Below are 14,242 nucleotides of genomic sequence, written 5' to 3'. Positions count from 1 at the left end.
CGACTGTGACGTGAAGGAACCCCCTGGAGCGTGCAAAACCCAACCTGCAGTGATAGGCAGAACCCTGCCACACCAACAGAGGTTGGAGCTGGGTCATCCAAGACAGAGCCCCAGGGGAGGCCGAGCTACAAGCCTCTGGTGCTGAGATGCCCATCACTTCCTGGCCTCTTTCCAGCCTCCCAGAGGACTGATTGTTTAGCTATTCTTTGCATTCTGGGAGCTATCCCAATCTTTATCCAGTAATCCTTGTTAAACCAAGCCACTGAGTTTCTGTTGCTTGCTACTCCAGAATCCTAAATGACCCATCTCTGTAAGCCCTGTGTTGGCTGCTGGGGATAGAGGAATAAGATGCAGGCCCACCTGGATGTGCTCACTGACTACTTGTGACTAAAGGGAGTGATTATTCTCATGACAAAAAAATTCTTCCTTTTGTAAAATAATTCACTCCTGGGTCCTCCCTTCCTCCCCCCATCCCTCATTTTGTAAACTTCACGATGGCTTACTCTATCCCCAGTGCCAGACCTGCAACAAGCCCTCAGCGGATTCATTGAATGAATGAATGAATGGATGGTGTGATCATCTCCATTTCTACAGATAAGGAAAAAGACAATGGATGGTGTGATCATCTCCATTTCTGCTGATAACGTATTAGCAGATGCTTTCAATAAGTGGTAGAGCAGAGATTCAAAACCAGGTCAGCTTGTGTCTTCCCTGCACTACACCACACTGTGTTTCTCTTATTCACCTGAAAAATGAGCTCTCCTTTTCCTGGATAGGAGAAAGCCAAGGTACCAAGGAGAGATTCTAATATCAAAACGTCACATTCTGATTTGGCAGGTCCTCTAAAAGTTAAACAGAATTCCCATATGACCCAGCAATCCATTCCTAGGTATACACCCAAAAAACTGAAAACAGGTACTCAGACAAGCACACATACACTTATGTTCACAGCTGTACCACAGCCACAAGGTGGAAACAGCCCGAAAGTCCATCAGTGAATGGATGGATAAACAAATTGTGGCAGATGCACACAATGGAATGTTATTCAGCCATAACAAGAAACGAAGCACTGATGCATATTATAACGTAGATAAACCTCAAACACATATGCTATGGGAAAGAAGCCACACACAAAAGGTCACATATAGTATGATTCGATTTATATGAAATACCCAGAATACATAAATCCACAGAGACAGAACACATATTTGGTGGTTATCAGAGGTTGGGGGGAGGGGGAAATGGAGAGAAACTGCTTAACGGGTAGAGGGTTTCCTTTTGGGGTGATGAAAATGTTTTGGAACTAAATAGAGGTGATGATTATAAAACACTGTGAGTGCACTAAATGCCACTGAATTGTTCACTTTAACATGGTTAATTTTATGTTAGGTGAATTTCACCTCAAATTTTTTTTTTTTTTTTTTTGCCGCACCATATGGCATGCGGGATCTCGGTTCCCCCACCAGGGACTGAACCCATGCCCCCTACAGTGGAAGCGTGGAGTCTTAACCACTGGACGGCCAGGGAAGTCCCTCACCTCAATTTTTTAAAAATCACATTCCAGGGGCTGTGCTGGCACTCAGAACACCAAATGTTTCCCATGGCACCTATGCTTAATGCTGTTAATTGGTTTTTAGGTTGTGCCAGAGAAGCCCTCTTTTGAAGGCAGTATGGTCAAATGGCTGGAGTACAGACAGCCTTGGTTCAAACCCCAGATCAACTACTTATGTGACCTTGGGTGAATTTCTAAACCTCTGGTTACCAGGTTTCTCATCAGTGAAACTGGAATAAGGGTATCTACCTCATAGGGTTGTTTTAAGGACTAAGTGAGATTATAATGCATGCAAAGTACTTGGAACAGTCCCTAGGACACGATAAATGCTCAGTGAATATTAGCTGCTATAATTATGATGATGATCCCCTATAGCGGGTTCACTGTTTCCAACTCCTCCATTTTCAAAAGTTTTTGTCATACTCTCTCTGTTATACATTTTATGCTGCAGAGATCTGTTTCTGCCAGGAAAGGAGCTGTTCTCCTCAAAGCAGACTGACTCCCCAATGAGGAGACCTCCAGCAATGAAATTCCAAGGATGTTCCAGAGGGACCCTTTCTGGTTTTTATCTCCATCAGCAGTAGAGAGCTCCCAGGAAGTGAACTCGAGACAGGATCATTAGAGCGATCCCTGTTCCCTGTGGCTGCCTGTGCAATTTAGTGCACTTATTGTGAGCTCTGTTTCTTGGTCATTTGCTACGTGGGATGACATTGTTCCCCTCCCAGCCCCAGGCTAGTTCCTGTGCTCTCTGGTGTGGAGACTTGGAGATGTGGGAAACATCCCACACAGCTGGTTGGCCAGCCTCAGAGGTCCACCCTTGTGCAGACGGGTCACTAGCCTCAAAAAACATCCTGTCCACACCCTTAGCCTATCAAACCTGTGCCTCTCACCCATGCCCAGGTCACACATTCGATTTTTTTTAAATCATTGTTTTAAAAATAATTAAAAGTGTTCCGTTTGCAAAAGGATATGCCCTGAAAAGGAAGCCGCTTCTGCTCCCTGCCCTTCAGCCTCCCAGCCTTTCAGTTCCCCTCCCCCAAGATCATCATGACTGTTTCTTGAATATCCTTCCAGAGACAGTCGACACATATAGGAACATATATTTATTCCTCTCTCCATGACCCTCACGCATATTCTAGCACAAATGATACCATACATGGAATTTGCATCTTGTTTCTTTTTTTAATTAACTATCTATCATGGTAGTATTCATATTAGTTCACAGAACTCCATCTCATTTTTAATGGTTGCATTGTATTCCATTTTACAGGTACCCGAAGCTTTATCCAACCAGTTCCCGACTGATGGACATTTAGGTTGTTTCCAGTATTTGCCTTTAACAAGCAGGCTACAATGAATGCCCTTCTAGAAGGAAATGAGAATTCAATTTCCTTCTGTTGAGGTGAGGCTTCCTTCTCTTCCCTTAGCACTTTGCTCATAGAGTTGCCTGTACATACAGGACATGTCCTGTATTTTGTCCTGCGTCCTGTATTGACTGTCAGGACACCCTGAATGTCCTGTATTCAGCTTTTTTTCAATAAATTACTAAAATGCGTCGGAGCTATTTTTCCTCCACAGTAACTGGTGCTTAAATCACTTAAATGGCAACACCAGCTGAAAAGCGTATCTCCACAAATAAAAATTCAACCTCTTATGATCTCCTGCAGGTTTAGCTGAGGGAAATAAAAGGGGAGACTGAGAATTAAAGGTACTTATTTTCATATGCAGGAAAAGAGAACACCGTTCTTTGGCCAAAGTCCCAAGCTGTGACCAGTAACCGCGTTGATGAGAAATCACTTACGATTTTTGTTCTGAAAATCAGCCAATCAGCGATACTCTCACTTCAGTAACTATGCTTCTGGATGTGAACAAATCCACGACCAACCCTCTGAAAGCCAGCCAGTCAGTGACAGTCCCCACGCTCCTAGACGACGGCCAATCAGCAAGCGTCTCACTCCCAGGACCATGCTCGAAAGCCAGCCAGTCAAAGGCAACCTTGCTCCAGGGATACAGTAACGCAGCTGAAAGTCCTTACATCCTTAAATCCTTTCTCTTTTGAAAGTCCACCAGCCCCTTCGCCCAGGCTCCCCAAAACCTTCCATAAAATCTGCTCTGGCTTTGCTGGGGAGACTTTGCCTTAAAAGTGCAGTCTCACTTTCAGGCAAACAGGAAGTTCACCTTTTTTTTTTTTAATCAGATGTTAAATTCAATTTATGTTAGCTTGCAGTTTTGCAGCCCTTTCAACAGTTGGACCCAGTTTATAGTAAGTCAAGAATTTGAACCTGTAAATGACAAATGCACTCTCACAGCTGTGAGATTATCAAATTCAATCTCTTTGATTCTTTAAGTGGTTTCTCTTACTTTTTTTTAAACCTTCCTGCAATATTTTTTTTACTGAGGTGTAACAGACATAACACTGTATTAGTTTCAATTGAACAAAATATTTGATATTTGTAAATATTGCAAAATGATCACCACAGTAAGCCTAGTTAACATGCCACCATACAGTTAAAAAATATTTTTTTTGTGATGAGGACTTTTCAGATCTACTCTCTTAGCAGCTTTAAAATCTGCAGTAAAGTTGAACGGTTGTCACCATTACATTATACCATTACATTACAGTCACATTACAGCCCCATGATTTATTTACTTTATTGCTGGAAACCTGTACCTTTTGGTCCTCTTCACCAATTTCTCCCACTCCTTACCCCCTCACCTGTGGCAACCACCAATCTGTTCTCTGTATCTGTGAGCTTGGTTTTTTGATGTTGTTTTAAATTTCACGTATAAGTGTAATCATAGGCTATTCTTTGTCTTATTTTGCTTAGCATAATGCCCTCGAGGCCCATCCATTTTGTTGCCAATGGCAAGATTTCATTGTTTTTGATGGCTGAATAGTATTCCATTGTGTAATATATACTGCATCTTCTTTTTTAAAAAATACTTATTTATTTACTTACTTGGCTGCGCCTCATCTTAGTTGTGGCAGGCGGACTCCTTAGTTGTGGCATGCAAACTCTTAGTTGTGGCATGCATGTGGGATCTAGTTCCCTGATCAGGGATCGAACCCGGGCCCCCTGCATTGGGAACATGGGGTCCTATCCACTGCGCCACCATGGAAGTCCCTATACTGCATCTTCTTTATCTATTCATCCATTGATGGACACGTGGGTTGTTTCCATATCTTGGCTATCGTAAGTAATGCTGCAGTGAACACAGGGTTGCATATATCTTTTTAAAAAAACATTTATTTATTTATTTGGCTGCACGGGGTCTTAGTTGCAGCACGTGGGATCTTCATTGTGGCATGCGGGAATCTTTTAGTTGCAGCATGTGAACTCTTAGTTGCAGCATGCATGTGGGATCTAGTTCACTGACCAGGGATCAAACCCAGGGCCCCTGCTTTGGGAGCTCAGAGTCTTAGCCACTGGACCACCAGGGAAGTCCTAACATATATCTTTTTGAATTAGTGTTTTCGTTTTCTTCAGATAAATACCTAGGAGTGGAATTGCTGGATCGTATGGTAGTTCTATTTTAAATTTTTTAGGAACTTCCATACTGTTTTCCATAGTGGCTGCACCAATTTGCATTCCCACCAACAGTGCACGAGGGTTCCCTTTTCTCCACATTCTCGCCAACACTTGTTATTTGTTGTCTTTTTGGTAACAGCCATCCTGACAAGTGTGAGATGATACCTCATTGTGGTTTTGATTTGCATTTCCTCATGATTAGTGATGTTGAGTATCTTTTCATGTACCTATTGGCCATCTGTATATCTTCCTTGGAAAATGTCTATTCAGATCCTCTACCTATTTTTAATTGGGATTGTTTGTTTGTTTTTTGCTATTCAGTTGTATGAGTTCCTTATATATTTTGGATATTAATACTTTATCAGAAATCTATTTTTCTGTACATATGAACCCCCAAATATAAAAGGGCAAGCATAAATTTTGTGCTGAACTTTCTGAGCAGTGAACATTTATTAAACAAGACAGAAATCCCTTTTGAAAGTTTCTGCAGTATGCAGTTGTTCATTTAATATAAAAAAGATGAAAAATCAGACATAAGCCAGCATATATTAACAACTAACCATAAGAGATGTATGATTTCCTTAACTAACACTAAGGAAAGTGATAAACAATTTTTTATTAGGAAAAATTCAGATTAAGAAGATAATATAATCACAGCAGAAATGTAACGGACTTCCACACCTGTAATATCATCATCAGTCTTTCAACTCAAGTAAGTGTTTGGATGTGTTTTCAGGTTCCAAAATTGCAAACAAATTTTCAAATGCTAGGATGAAATCTACTGCCATAATAATAATATAATAGCTCCATTTATTACTACAGAGATTATCAAAGATCTAAATGTCTCACCCTTTTATGGCATAGCCAAAATGCAAATCACAGTGCAGAAACAAATTTTCCTTTGTGCAATATTTTTCTTGTGAAAAAGCCTTGCATATAAGGCTATTGCAAGTAGAATGCCTTTCAGATGAGACTTCAGAAACCGTAAAAATTTTTGCAGACACTCTCTTATTGAGTTAAGAGTTAATCACACACACACACACACACACACACACACACACCCGAAAACCAAAAACAAAGGGACATGGGAAACTTTTGGAGGTGATGGATAAATCTATTACCTTGATTATGGTGATTGTTCCCCAGGGAATGCATGCCCATACTCATCAACTTATACACATTAAATATATATAGTATTTTGTATATATTTTTAAAAGTTAGTAGTGCAAATCAAAACCACAATGAGGGACTTCCCTGGTGGTCCAGTGGTTAAGAATCCACCTTCCAATTCAGGGGACACAGGTTCGATCCCTGATCAGGGAACTAAGATCCCACAAGCCATGGGGCGACTAAGCCCGTGCGCCACAACTACTGAGCCCGCACACTCTGGAGCCTGCGCCGCAACTGGAGAGAAGACCACACACCACAACAAAGAGCCCGAGTGCCGCTATGAAAGATCCCGTGTGCCGCAACTAAGACCAACGCAGCCAAATAAATTAATTAATTTTTAAAAACCCACCACAATGAGATATCACCTCACACCTGTCAGAATGGCTATTACCAAAAAGATGACAAATAACAAGTGTTGGCGACAATGTGGAGAAAAGGGAACCCTTGTGCACTGTTGGTGGGAATGTAAATTGTAGCAGCCACTATGGAAAATAGTGGCTCAAAAAATTAAAAACAGAACTACCATACGATCCAGCAATCCCACTCCTAAGTATTTATCTGAAGAAAAGAAAAACACTAATTCAAAAAGATGCACCCTGGGCTTCCCTGGTGGTGCAGTGGTTAAGAATCCTCCTGCCAATGCAGGGGACACAGGTTCGAGGCCTGGTCCGGGAAGATCCCACATGTCGTGGAGCAACTAAGCCCATGCGCCACAACTACTGAGCCTGTGCTCTAGAGCCCACGAGCCACAACTACTGAGCCTGTGTGCCTAGAGCCCGTGCTCCACAACAAGAGACACCACCGCAGTGAGAAGCCCATGCACTGCAACGAAGAGTAGCCCCCGCTCGCCACAACTAGAGAAAGCCCACACACAGCAACGAAGACCCAACACAGCCAAAAATAAATAAATAAATAAATAATTTTTAAAAAGATGCACCCCTATGTTCATTGCAGCATTATTTCCAAGATATGAAGCAACCTAAGTGCCCACTGATAGATGAATGGATAAAGAAGATGTGGTACATATAATGGAATATTATTCAGCCATAAAAAAGAATGAAATCTTGCCATTGGTGACAACATGGATGGATCTGGAGGGCATTATGCTAAGTCAGATGGACAAAGACAAATACTGTATGATTTCACTTATATGTAGAATCTAAAAGCAAAACAAATGAACAAACATAACAAAACAAACACAGAGAACAACAGGTGGTTGCCAGAGGGGAGAGGGGTGGGGGAATGAGAGAAATAGGTGAGGGAGATTAAGAGGTATAAACTTCCAGTTACAAAATAAGAGTCATGGGTATGAAATGTATAGCGTGAGGAATATAGTCAATAATAATGTAATATTTTTATATGGTGACAGACGGTAACTAGATTTATTCTGGTGTTCATTTTGTAACATGTAGAAATATCAAATCACTATGTTGTATACCAGGAGCTAACACAGTGTTGTAGGTCAATTATACTTCAAAACCAAACAAACTCAACATATACACACTACTATGTATAAAATAGATAATCAACAAGGACCTACTGTATAGCACAGGGAACTCTACTCAATATTCTCCAATAACCTATATGGGAAAAGAATCTGAAAAAGAATAAATATATGTAGGGACTTCCCTGGCAGTCCAGTGGTTAAGACCCGTGCTTCTACTGCAGGGGTGTGGGTTTGGTCCCTGGTCGGGGAACTAAGATCTCACATGCAGCACAGCCAAAAAATAAATAAATAGAATAAAAATTAAATTAAAAAAAATTTAAAAAACCCAAACTATCTTCCCTCCTAAAAAAAAAAAAAATTACATGTGCATCACAACCAATTCTAAGGTCATTGCTAATATCCTAATATGGTAAAAACATTTTTATCATGAAGCTGTGATTCACCAAAATATATATTTGTATTGAGACCACAGAAACAATTTTATCTTGAATGCTGGATATTTTAACTAAATTTATAATTGTGTTTACATTAATTTTGGATGCTTTACCTTTGGCAGAATGAACTTCTTAAAGCTTTATTTTGATTCCATGAATTGGTTGAAAAGAAATCAAATCCCCATTGGAGTTAACTGATATACTTAAAACACTGGATGACATTGATATCAAACTGGCATCATTTAGCTGTTTGTAAGGTTGTTCTTTTGCCCATGGAGCCCACACATTATCAGTTATCACTTCTCTTTGGATATGTACAAGGAAACTTGGAATAAAAAATGAACAAGATTAAAACAAACTCACAGAAAAAGAGATGAGATTTGCAGTTACCAGAGGCAGGGGGTGGAGGGAGAGGGAGTTGGATGAAGGTGGTCAAAAGGTACAAACTTCCTTTTAAAAGATAAATAAGTACTAGGGATGTAGTGTACAACATGATTAATAATAATTAACACTGCTGTACATTATTAATGAAAGATGTTGAGTAAATCCTAAGAGTTCTTATCATAGGTAAAAACATTTTTTTCTTTTATTTTGTATCTATGAGATGAAGGATGCTCACTAAACTTACTGTGATAATCATTTCATGATGAATGTAAGTCAGATCATTATGCTGTACACCTTAAACTTGTACAGTGCTGTATGCCAATTATATCTTAATAAAACTGGAAGGAAAAAAATTTCCCAAATTAAGTGCCCCAAATACACATTTTGGCTGAATAACTGAATGTTTATATCAGTATTTGGCCAAAGTCAAGGTCAAAACACAATACTACAATCACAGAATGAACTTCTTGGATATCAGAATAAAGTCGAAATTTTATTTTAAAAATAAAGAGTTAATGAGAAATTTTTACTACTTTTGTTGGAGATAATACAAATACAACTTTTGGTGGATGTTTCCATAAAGGCACAAACAACGTTTATTCAAAGTTGAAGCAAAGCATGAATAATTCTGTGGAAGGTGTTGGTGGTCCTGCCTGTGCTCTGCATAATGTGCTCAAGAGTACCTGATGTTGGGACTTCCCTGGTGGCCCGGTGGTTAAGACTCTGTGCTCCTAATGCAGGGAGCCTGGGTTTGATCCCTGGTCAGGGAACTAGATCCCGCATGCTGCAACAAAGATCCTGCAGTCCGCAACGAAGATTCCGCGTGCTGCAACTAAGACCCGGTGCAGTCAAATAAATAAATAATTTATTTTTTTAAAAAAAAAGAGTACCTGATGTCTTTTCTTTTGAGATTGAAGTAACTGTCATGCAATGTTGTCCTACTTCAGCATTTACACTATTCTAACTAAGCGATTTAAAGCTTTTTGTGATTTTTTTGGCATTCAGTATTCTTTACTTCTCTCACATTCAAAAACCACTGGCTCTCTAACAACTGCAGTTGAGAGAATCCTCCATTTATTTGAAGCACTGACATTATGCTTCAGTTCTGAAGAAAAGGACCCCAAAATTCTTGTTGGCTTTTTAAATAATGCACTGAATGAAGTTTGTTCCTAGTTTTCAGTATCAATTTAGCAATAGGATTATGCCAACAGTGTTACTGCAGTACTCCATTGCTTAAAGGAACTTGTTGAATTGTTAATGTGTTAAAGAAGAATTGATGGAAAATGTATCCCTTTTATTACCAAAGCTGTTCTTAAAAGGGACAACATTATGTGAGCAGGAAAATAAATTTCAGCCCAAAGTGGAAAATTACTGCAGCACTTGCTATGATTATCTTTTGAAATGGATTTCATCCATTGACAAATTCAATTCTTTTACATGGATGTTACTAAATACGCTTTTAGCGTGGAAACAGGTGGAATCATCAGGTGCAGTGTTGAAGAAAAAAAGAATAAACACTGATGACAATGCTCCTTTTTGTTTGTGCACATTTTAAAAAGTTGTTGATCAAAAGGTACAATGTAATCCTGAAGAGTGGAAAAGCAAGTTATGCTGTGAAAGACTGTATTATGGGCTTCAACCAATGAAATCTGAAGAGTAATTCTCAGAGTTGTTAACTTTATGACAGTACGTGTTCTATATACTGGCTCATAATGCTAACGCTGAGCATGATTTCTCATTAGTCAATGTTCAATGGCCAAGAACATAATAAGTTAGATGTGACCACTAAAGAAATCATACCAAAATGTAAATGAAACACAGACTGTAACTTTGAGGAATTTTATAAGCAAATCCTGCAAAACAAAGATTAAGAGCTTCAGTAGTTGTGGCGCGTGGGCTCATTAGTGGCTCGCGGGCTCTAGAGCGCAGGCTCAGTAGTTGTGGCGCATGGGCTTAGTTGCTCCGCGGCATGTGGGATCTTCTTGAACCAGGGATCGAACCCATGTCCCCTACACTGGCAGGCAGATTCTTAACCACTGCGCCACCAGGTAATTCCCCAAAATATGCTTCTAGAATAAGTATGTATCATGTGATATTTTTCTTTTATCTCAAAGTACACATGCACAGGCAAGTAGCCATAATTCAAATTTAACTCGATATCCTGTGTTTTTTTGTTTCTTAACTCTGGAAACACTACTCCCCCAGCCTCAGTGCCTTCCTGCCTCTGATCATCCCTGTCTGTAATGCCACCCTCCTCCTCTTCAGCGACCAAACCCTGATTCTCTTTCAAGGCCCATCTCAAAACCCTAGTAATAATAATGATCCCTCAGTGACAGCTAACTCAGTGCCAGGCACTGTTCTAAGTGCCTTACATGTATTAAATCATTTATTCCTCCCCTGAGGTAACTACTCTTGGCAATAATAGTCCATACAATAAGGTAGGTGTTATTTTTCCTATTTCATGGATGAAGCAATTAGTCAGAAAGAAATTGACTTCCCAGAAGTTAACCAATCGGTAAGTGGTAGAGCTGGAATTCAAAGCCAAACAGTGTGGCTCTGGCATCCATTCCTGGATATGCCACCCAAGTCTGTCTGGCTCTGACCGATGTGGCTCTCTTGGGGCCCTGACCTGCTTCCCCATTTAATATTTGAACAACACAATCATGCAGTTTATTACATTGTCTTCCCCTTGTGAAGGAGCCTGAAATTACTAAATCTGTTCATATTTCCCCATTTAAAAGGAATTCTGCAATAGCCAAGAGGTAGAAGCAACCTTAGTATCCATGGACAGATGAATGGATAAAATAATATAGTATGTATGTATGTATGTGTGTGTGTATGTATGTATGTATGTGAGGACACTGTGCTAACTGAAGTCAGTTGCAAAAGTCAAATACCACATGATTCCACGTATATGAGGGAACTAGAGTAATTGAATTCATAGAGACAGAAAGTAGAACAGTGGCTGCAGGGACTCGGGGCAGGAGGAAATGGGGAAGTTGTTGTCTAATGGGTATAGAGTTTCAGTTTGCCAAGAGGAAAGAGTCGTGGAGATTGGTTGTACAACATGAATGTACTTAACACTATTGAGCTGGATGCTTAAAAATGGTTAAGATGGTAAACTTTGTATGTTTTTACCATAATTAAAATTTTTTTAAAAGAAAGAAGGAATTTCACCTTAGCCTTCTCAGCCTCTCCCCTCTCTTCTGCTCTCTAGGAAGCCAGTTTTGGGCAGTACCATGTCTAGGTTTTTGCAATGAGAGAGAGGAAAAGAGAGACACCTGGGAAGCCAAACCCACGTGTCTGCATCAAAAAAGACAGAAATTTACTGCGAGGAAGAGAATGGAGGTAAGTTGAAGGATGGGCAAGGTCGTCACCTACTTTGGCTGGTTATGTGGGATGGGGTGTTGGGGCAGAGATTTTTTTAGTTAGGAGTTTAGAATGAGCAGTGGAAAAGGTTTCCTGGTAACAATAAAAAGAATGAGGCAAGGAGAATTTTAAGAGGTGCTCTGAGTTCTGATTTGGATTGTCTTTAACATTCTTCTAGAGACATTACCAACAATTGTAATTGTTTTGGGTTGCCAGACTGTTTCTTTGAATATAACTCTGGTGAAAGGATAAAAATAATAATATGAGATTAAACTATGTGAAATTGCTAATATTTAGTTTTTTGACCCAGAAAAATAACAATTTTTGTATGATTCAATCTAATAAGTGATATTTATGGGGCAGCTGCCACGTGTCAGGCATAGTTCCAAATGCTTTCCACGTGACAATGTATTATAATGCTCAAAACAACCCTATGAAGTAGGTACCATTACTCTCCCTATTTTACAGTTGAGGAAACTGAGGCACAGAGATTAAGAAAGTGCCCCAGCTAATAAGTGGGTGATCTAGCATCTGAACCCAATGGGCTCCAGAGCCAATGCTCTGAAACATGTGGGGCTTTGGCTTTTATGTGCAAGGTAGTGAGCTAGGTGGTATGGGAAATGCAAAGATCAGTGAGAAACAGCTACAGGGAATGAAGATAAGACATGGCCTCAGATAATTAGAAAACAGCAAGTAACAGGAAGAAAGGCTCAGCAGAAGCCTTGGCAGGGGATTCCACAAACATGGCGGAGGGCAGCACAACGTGGGAATGTGTGGTCTGAGGAATGGAGTCTCTGGTGGGTCAGATGACGCACCTCCAGGCACAGGGGAGAGAAACAGGGGTTGAATCCCCTGCTTAACACCTACCCCACCTATGGAACTTTCCTGAGTGTGTTAAATATCTATTGCAGCATAACAAATGACTTTATAATTTAGCAGCTTAAAACAACAAATGTTTATTATCTCACAGCTTCTGTGGGTCAGGAATTCAGGACTGACTTAGCTGAGTGATTCTGGGTCAGGGTCTCTCATGAGATTTCACTCAATATACTGATCAGAGTGGCACACTTGTTACAAGTGACAAACCTACACATTATAATCACCCAAAATCCATAGTTTACATCAGAGTTTACTCTTGTACATTCCAGGGTTTAGACAAAAGTATAACCACATGTATCCACCACTACAGAGTGGGAAGGCCTACCTTATAACCTATAAGTCACTACCCTATAACCTCCGTGCTCTACCTATTCATCCCACCCTCCCTGCTAACTCCTGGCAACCATCTTTTTATTGTCTCCATAGTTTTGCCTTTTCCAGAACGTCATAGGGTTGGAATATTACAATATGTAGCCTTTTCAGTAACACACATTTATGTTTCCTCCAGGTCTTTTCATGGCTTGACAGCACATTTCTTTTTAGCCCTTATTGTAATTACTGCTTTCAGCCATTAAGTTTTGGGGTAATCTGTTATGCAGCAATAGATAACTCAATATTCTTCCAGAGTTTCCCCTAACTAGCCTCAGGGAAAAAAAGATATTTATTTTTGTACTCCCTCATTCATTCACCCAACTTAAACCCAATAGAGTATATTTGGCTTTGGACATAGCTAGATCTAGGCAGCTCAAATGATGTCACAGGGCTTTGTATCTCTTTTCTATTGTTTCTACTTTTCTCACTGGCAGCTCTAAGCTTTCCTGGATTTCACAGCTCAAAATTCCTGTAGAAGAAAGGTATCTCCCCACAATACCAACATAAACCCCAAGGAAGACCTGAGTCATCTGCTGTAACAGTGAGTCATGTTTTTAATCTCAAGACACAGAAAACTCTACCAGCAGTGGCTTAAATAAATACCACACGGATATTTGTTATTTCCTTAGAGGAAGTCCAGAAGTAGAGGCCTAGCACTTGTCAAACATCAAAGACGTAAGTTCCTTCTATCCTCCACTCTACCTTCATGCTTATTGCCTCATAGTTATAATATGGCTTCCCCAGCTCCAGGCATCACATCTGCCTTCACCACAGGAAGGAAGGAAAAGGAACAGAGACTGCATAGACGAACTCACAAGCAAAAAATCTGGGGTGGGAAGGGACTCAACAATTCTTTTAGTTAGCCAACTTTAGTTCCAAAACAAGAGGATGGAAGGATGGGTATGGGTAACAGTTTAAACCCAGGCATGGAGTGGGAGGAGCCTGAGGAGGGCAGAAGGTTAGGGTAGAGAGTATTTCAGGGTTAGAGAGAGAGCTGTAAGGAGGGTAGGAGGAAATAAGGGGTATCGGTAACATGGCTAGCCATGCTATGCTATGCTAATACAGTCAGCCATCAGTTTCCCCAGGAAATTGGTTCCAGGACCCC

Source organism: Balaenoptera acutorostrata, chromosome 2, assembly GCF_949987535.1.
Source record: "Balaenoptera acutorostrata chromosome 2, mBalAcu1.1, whole genome shotgun sequence".
NCBI classification, from domain to species: Eukaryota; Metazoa; Chordata; class Mammalia; order Artiodactyla; family Balaenopteridae; genus Balaenoptera; species Balaenoptera acutorostrata.
This window is presented reverse-complemented; position numbering follows the sequence as displayed.